Source organism: Atta cephalotes (assembly GCF_000143395.1).
Source record: "Atta cephalotes unplaced genomic scaffold scaffold00003, whole genome shotgun sequence".
In the NCBI taxonomy this organism is placed as follows: domain Eukaryota; kingdom Metazoa; phylum Arthropoda; class Insecta; order Hymenoptera; family Formicidae; genus Atta; species Atta cephalotes.
The window spans coordinates 4,024,191-4,031,887 of record NW_012130067.1 but is presented as its reverse complement, the minus strand read 5'-3'; the positions used below and the strand labels follow the sequence as shown (position 1 = coordinate 4,031,887).

The 7,697-nt window shown below is 36.0% G+C and overlaps 1 protein-coding gene across 1 annotated transcript in view; it reads right to left on the bottom strand.

Annotated features, from left to right (window-relative positions):
• LOC105625567 (zinc finger and BTB domain-containing protein 18) overlaps positions 1 to 7,697 on the bottom strand; it is a 52,674-nt gene that overhangs the window by 23,309 nt on the left and 21,668 nt on the right. The gene's annotated exons all lie outside the window — the stretch shown is intronic.

The window sequence follows — 7,697 nt, the reverse complement described above, 5'->3', positions numbered from 1 at the left end:
TTTATTTTCTTCTCATAAAGTTCTGAGAATTTTTTCAGAATTTTGAAAATATTTTCTCATGTTGGTAAAAATAAGAAAATGCAGTACTAAAAAGTTGATAAAAAATTCTGAAAAAATTTTTAGAGTTCTATGAGAAGAAAATAAATGATTTTTGTCTCTTGCAATTTTTCTCTAAAGTTGACAATATCTAAGTAAAAAATTATTCAAGATCAATATTTGACAATTTTTAGTAATTAATATCTCGTTACTTTGCGTAAACTGCAAAATGATAGATGACTTTTCGATTCAGTTCGATTCACTCTACTGCTTATGATGGTGACGAAATGTATTAACGTCACCCTGTATACAAAAATAATAGAATATTGAAGAACCAACCGTAGAACTTATTGCGTTAAACAATTCTTCAATTTATATATTCTATTGATAATCACATTGAGTTGGTATTTAAACCTAATCTCAAATTAAGGAAACCTAAATTCGAACTCTTCTCAAGATATCTTATTATAATTTTGATTTATATAATTTAGAACCCTTTATTATTGTTATTATATTATTGTTAACTAAATTAATTCTCTGCTGCATAAGATCACTAAAAGCACTGCAGATTACATTTTAATTGTGTATTTTGAAAATTTAAATCTGTAAAAAAATAAATAAATTAAAATCTACTATAAAATCCGATATTTCTATGATAATAAGAACTTCTTAAAGCTTTGACAAGTATATTAGAATTTTTATTAGAATTTATATCAATTTTTATACAATCCGGAAAAATATAAAAATTTGTTTTTTTTTTCGAAGATCACTATTGCTGACGGAAGAATTAAGATTCCTTGTTACTAGCGGAAAGTTAATGGATATCGCAGAAAAAAAAATTAAATATTAACCTCGCGCTTCTATAATCATGCGAATCATCAAACTCGATCGGCGAAATTAGCAAAATTTTTGATGCACGCACAAGATGCTCGCGGGCATTTTCTTTCTCACGGCTTACAATGTAAGCGGGCACCATCGCGCGCAGCAGACGAGCGCGGGAATTTCAGCATGCAAAGAAAGCCGGTGACCGACGAACCCTTTTTTTTTTCAAGCGGCCCACCATTTCCCTCTCTACAACGCGACATAAAGGAACCGAGGCTAGCACGCCTGACGTCGATGCCCTTTCTTGCAGCCCGCTGCGTATGTAGGTCATCTTCGGACACGATCTTCCGTAATTCGTAATTCACGCAAGTATAATGCGCGTTCGCCAGCGCGCGGGCGTGTAATATGACACGAGCGACCGCTGCAAGTAAAGCGAGGAACGGTTGCGTGTAAAAAGAGAAAAGAAACCGTGACCGATCGTCGAAGCCTCTGCGGTGTAGTTAACATTCCGACAAATTTCTTTAAAAAAAAAATCCTCAAACTTTTACTATCATGTTTACAAAGCTTAATTTAAAGCACTTTTTTTTATTGATTTTTATTGAAAGTTCTTAAGACTTTAATTAACAAAAATTAGCTGCATACGAAAATGTATATATATTTTCGTTATTCGTACCCTGTTAAACCTATAGTGTCAAATTTAGCTTAATGTAAGACGCCACTGCTCCTACTCAATTATATCGTTATTTTATACTAAAAACAATGGTTATATTTGACACTATACAGTGTCAAATTTAATTATCGTTTTAATAAAAAATAACGAGATATTTAGTAGGAGCGACTCATTAGATTAAATTTGACACTATAGATTTAACAGTGTATAGATATCGTGTTACTTCATTATTTTGATTCCGTGCGAATTAGGTGAACGGAACGTTTCATAAAAGAGCTTCGTGCGTTTAGACGGATGTGGGAAGAAGTCTCATCGGCAATGCCTTCAGAATAAGGAAATTAAGTGCGAGAAGAGAATGAAGGTGACGAGGGCATGACCAGGTGGCTCAAAGCACCTGTCTTTCCAAGTGGCTCCCAGTACACAAAGTGTATCCAACTCTTTGAGCCTCCTCTCAGCGCGATATCATATTTCCTTGTACTCCCCGTTGCGCTCAATTTCAAACCTCTTATCCGACGAATATTGGATTTGCTGTGTACCCGGAGGGAGAGGATTCAACGACTCTGTGATACCGCGTTCACCCGCGGAGCTTGTTGAAATACGTTTGCATCATGAACTTGTCTCGCGTATAATAATGACAGCGTCTCTTTATCTAATAAATATCAAACATATCTTCGATATCGAATTTCAATCGAGAACAATTTTCTTGCACTATCGCGTTATTTTAATCTATCGCTATATATTAATAATCACCCTGCTTTTATAATCCAATATAAGAGAGGCGTGTTATACAGATATTCGGGGCAAATATACAGCTCATTATATGCGCGATGCAAGAGCTAATGGTCGTAAGCGTGTAAGCGTTTTGCGATCATCTTCCTTCGCTTATGACGACTTTTGTAAACGGAGTTTGGAACATACAAATGCAGTATCTTGGTGTACAAAGAGAATAAGAATGTCTAAAGAGATAGATCTCACATAATTTGTGTGATTAAAAAGAACAAATTTTATTTCGTAAAATATAATCATAAAATATAATCATAGACTGCGCATTCCTTGACTTTAGCAATCTTCGTTAGAAAGTATCAAATTATATCAGCATCTCTCTTTAATCTCAATAAAATTCTTCAAAATTCTCGATATTTTACACTGAAAAAAATACTATATTTTAAAAAGTATTTGTTCGAATACTCTAAGTAGATATTTATTAAATGTAAACATATTTGATACGAAAATCATTACTTTAATTTATAACTATAATTTTTTTATTGAGTAAATATTTATATATAAATAAATGTTTGCTTAGTATATTCAAAGAGATGTATATTAAAATTTAGTAAATTTTTGTTCAATGTAGAGAAAGGGAGGTGATTTAAACTACCTCACTTTTTTTTAAAATGACAGTTTTAGACAATTCCATAAGAGTTTATTCTTATTTCATCTATGGAAATAATCGGCGGTTCGTAATACGAAGGCAGTCGGAGATGAAACACTCCTCGTATGTGAACTGCGTTCGGAGACGCATGGAACAGCCAGGCGACAGCGCGGTTCGTCGGCACACTTGTGGAAATAATGAAATATGCAGAGTTAATCGGCGTATAGTCCCGAGGCTACTAATAAATTCTATAATACGTTGCGCAGTCCGCAGCGGGTCCGCGGAATACTTCTCACATACATGCGTTATTATTCCCGTTATCGGGCCGCATGCAGAAATATACGCGCAATATGTTGCAAAGAATTTCGGCAGAGCATTGCGTAACGTGCGCGCGCGAAGCCTCGAGGACGTATTTATGACACGCCGCAACACCGTCATCGACTCATCGAGCGAGCGGAGCTATTACTGAATGAGCGAGTAGAAGAGATAACGCACGAACACTCTCAGCGCGTATCTATTTAGATATTGTTCGTAGTTATGCTTGGGAAGCGAACAGCAACGCCGTCATAGCGAAGGTTGTCAATTATGAATAAATGATAGTGACTTGACATCGCAACGTGCGAAAAGAGATAGCTGTTTAAAATATTTTTTCATTGAGAAAAAAATTACTAAATTTTAATAAATATTTGCTTGAATAACTAGATTTAACTGTAAATATACATTTATTTTGTACGAGAACGATTAATTTGATTTATCTAACATTTTTTATTTAACTAAATATTTATTTACCGTAAATGTTGAGTTTAGTCTTATTTAAATACAATAAATGTTTATTAAAATTTAGTACATTTTTTTCTTAGGGTATGCGATACATAAGCCATTTCTTCAAAACAACTGTACAATTATAACTGTATAATTATTAAATTTATCCATAGTCTATTATTAGAACTTGCTAAAAGTTGGCTATTGTTCGGCGTGCAGTTCGAAGAACTCTGGAAAATGTCTTCAATAATTCATATAAAAATATCATTAGATATCAAGATTTAGCTTTGACCGTATTTGGCGCTTCTATTTATTAGTATTAAACTGTGCGTTATTTAAAGCCATTACTATTTTGTTACCATCCGTATTATTTATGTACTGCTGGCATACGTTAGTTGAGAAATACGTTGCAAATATTATATATAGCCATTTCGATGAGATTACGTGAAGGTCTAGTAACAAGGAGCGAGATCGCCGGCGGCGCGGCGTGACTACCGTCACAAACTTGCAAATAAAACGCGCTTAGTTACGCAACAGTGCAATGCACTCTTCGCGGGCAATCTATTCATATTCCAAGGCCAGCCGGTAGTGCTCTTTGGGAGTTAGGGTTTTCGACGAAGCCTCTTACGACGGTCATCGTTCCCCTACCACGTAATAATAATTCGGAGCCTTGTGTACGTGCATCGTGACCGAATGTGTAATATACATGGGTGAAGGCGGCAATTACAGCTTAATTCAATGTCAATGTGTGACGATGTCAGCGACCGATACGTTGTCAAAGTTACCGCAATATTTATCAAAGGACAACTTCAGAAAAGTGAATTTGATACTGTAGGAGGGGATTTCCTCAATCTCGGGTCAAACTTCGATAACAAATAATGAATGTCACCGAAAAGAGATCTCTAATCTTGGATGAAAAAAAAATGTAAATCCTCTTGGCGTGATTTTTTTGTATCATTCTAAAAAATTTGAGACTATATTTCACGCAACAATAAGTCCTCTCAATTAAAAACAATTAGATTGGAATTAATTAAATAAAGACAGAAATAAAATATTATCTCGCTACCAAGGACTTGCGTTGTGGTATGTGTCTTTTGTTTAATTAATTTGAATTTAGACACTTAAACTCTTATTGCAATTGGATTGAAAAATAACGAGAGACATCGATTGCTCGTGATATGTCACGGAGTAATATCCAAATTTCACAAGTAGATAAGAGCGGTTGCCGATTTGATTAGAGCAGAGACAAAACTCTAATATGGAGGAGGCGGCCAAGGGAAGGGAACAACAGTCAATGCCCCGTCAAGGTCGACAATGCAGAGTGTGCTAGCAAGCAAATATGTGTTTGCCATATCGTATCGGCTCGGCTTCACTCGTTTTAGCTTCGCCCGTACGAAAAGTTGACAGGCCAATAGTGATTCGAGCTTCCTCTAGGCCCGGCCAATGGCCGCGTGGGACCAAGGCCATCTTCTTCACACATATCCAAAGTTCGATGCACAGTACGGCGAAAAGCGTGCTGAGAGAAAAAAAAAGATATGGTAGAGGGATCCGCGAGGGAGAGAGAAGACAGCACCACACAAGCATCGCGATACGGACAAGAAACGACACGTGGAGAAGCGACCGTGAATCTCGAGGTTGCCCTCGCGATAAATCGGCGAGTATTACGCGTGTTTTATCTGTGTGTATGATGGTATGCGACATATATGCGCGCCGAGCGTAGGAAGAGCGTTGTGGGACATGGAAAATAGATGCGCGCCTCTTCGTCCGTGAATATTAAATCACGCATGGTTTCTCTCGTGACTCGAAGCTTTAGGCATTGCGATGTATGCAATTTTTGTTCCACGAAAATTCACTCGAGGATCCGATTTCGTGGGAATCATTACCGGCGAAAAAGGCGGATGAGAATTAACACATCCTAATTCCAGTATACCAATGATTTCTTCTGCAGAGAATAGAACCATGGCTTTCTATTTATATTTAAATATGATAATGAAACATTCTTTTCTCAATTAAGATGTTATCTTCTGAAGCAATCGTCTTTTGAATGTAAAATGTAACTGTTGAATAATTTTACCTCAGATATGCCTTAATGTGGCATTCCCTTTACTTTATATGCTATTATTTTTTATTAACAAAATACATTTGCCTGTTATCGTTATATCCTTAATGTTCTTTCAATTGAAAAAAATTTATTATAATACGTTTATTTTTATGTGATCACAATATTCAGTCTGATAAATTCATGTTAGTAATGAACGACTCCTAAAGGTTATTTGCTTTCTTTACCGATTTAATTTTTGTACAATATTGGTATCACAGAAGATAATAGGTTTGCTTTTGCACTTAGCATCTTCGCTTTCTCTCTCTTCAACGCGAATGTATACAAAAGAGAATTTTCTTTTAAAATTTACCCTAAAAATATAATAGTTGTGTATACAATACAATATTTTAAAGATTTTTACCATACACTTCAGTAAAATTGATCAAACTTATTTTATACTTTATTGTAGTTTTATTAATGAATGAGAGAGATTTACGTTAAAGTTCTTCGAAATACAATGTTGTCCCACGACTGTCATATTTTCAGGATAAATTCTAAGAAAAAATTTTCTCCGTGTATTTATTTCAAGTACAAACATTTTTGGGAATTTCAAGCCCTAATATTACACATCGTGCGCGATGGAATTCGGAACTTGCAAATAATATACAAAAACATTGAATACAAAACGTTTTTAATTCCGATCGTTCGTCTAAAGCCCTAAATGCGAGACAACAGTGATAGCGATAGAAACAGAGAAATCCAACGGGAATGTCAATCATAGGAACACGAAATAAGGCAATAGCGATAATTTCTCTACGAATTGAAATTCTATGTCTATCACCTTATAGCCTACCAATCAGCGTCCAGATTTTTCATTCTGTTTATATGTGCTATAACCTTGAAGCAGATGGAAGAAATATATTAATATACAGTCTATGTATGAAATCAGATTGGTTGACATTTTTATTTCTTTCGCGGAATTGTGCAACGGTAGACAATTATATATCGCTTATTTCTATGCTATTCCTATCGCTATTCTTATCGCTGCCTCGCATTGTGTTTAGGGCTTTATTCACGGTCATGAACATTCACTCTCGCATCACGCGCACATCCGTCGCCAGAAAGCGTATATAAATGCACATGACGCGTTACCGCGCGTTACGCAACTCGCCGATGTCGTTGACCCATTTTTGATGAACGATTTTGAGGTTCGATCAGAGAGGTTTTATCAGGCGCTCGTGTTCTTTACGCACGATTCGCGTAACGTATGCATATTTGTTTCTCGAGTAGTTGTTATTGCAGCCACGTTATCTCGCCCCACTTGGTTCCCTTTCGTGAAGATTAACCAATAAGTTTTTAATAATCTGATAAGACCCGCTACGGTGTCGCGTTTTCGTAACTCCACGTTTGCCTTGTAATACTAACGAACTAGGCCTTGATGCCGCATCTCCATGTGTCTAATGTTGTTGACTATTTTTACAGACTGGTTCAAATACGATTAGAATGTGATTTGAAATGTGACGTTGTAATGTGACGAAATACAGTTATAGAATTATTAGAGGGAGATTCTCGGCGGCGCAAATTGCATTATAACAGTCTAACGATTAAAGCGAGCTGTTTTAAAAATCGAGGATATTTTAAAAACCGGTTTTAAGCTGCTAACACTTGACTGAGTGAAACATGCCAGTTTTTTATTTTTGCGATAACAAAATATCGAATGATAAAATCTCGATCGCGTGCCTTTCTCTTTCACAACAATCTCGCGTTTGGCATCTTCATCGCGTAACAAAGCTTGATGAACGCCGCGCAGTTCCGCGATCTAGTGAGTTCCGCATTTAACGACGTATAGCCGGCCAGATTATATGTTTGTAATAGAAATAGCAACGGAGAAGGCCACGTAGTTCAACCGAGAAAATCACCCGACCACCCGGCTAGAAGGCCAACGAGAAGAGGATATATATATATATATATATATATATATATATATATATATA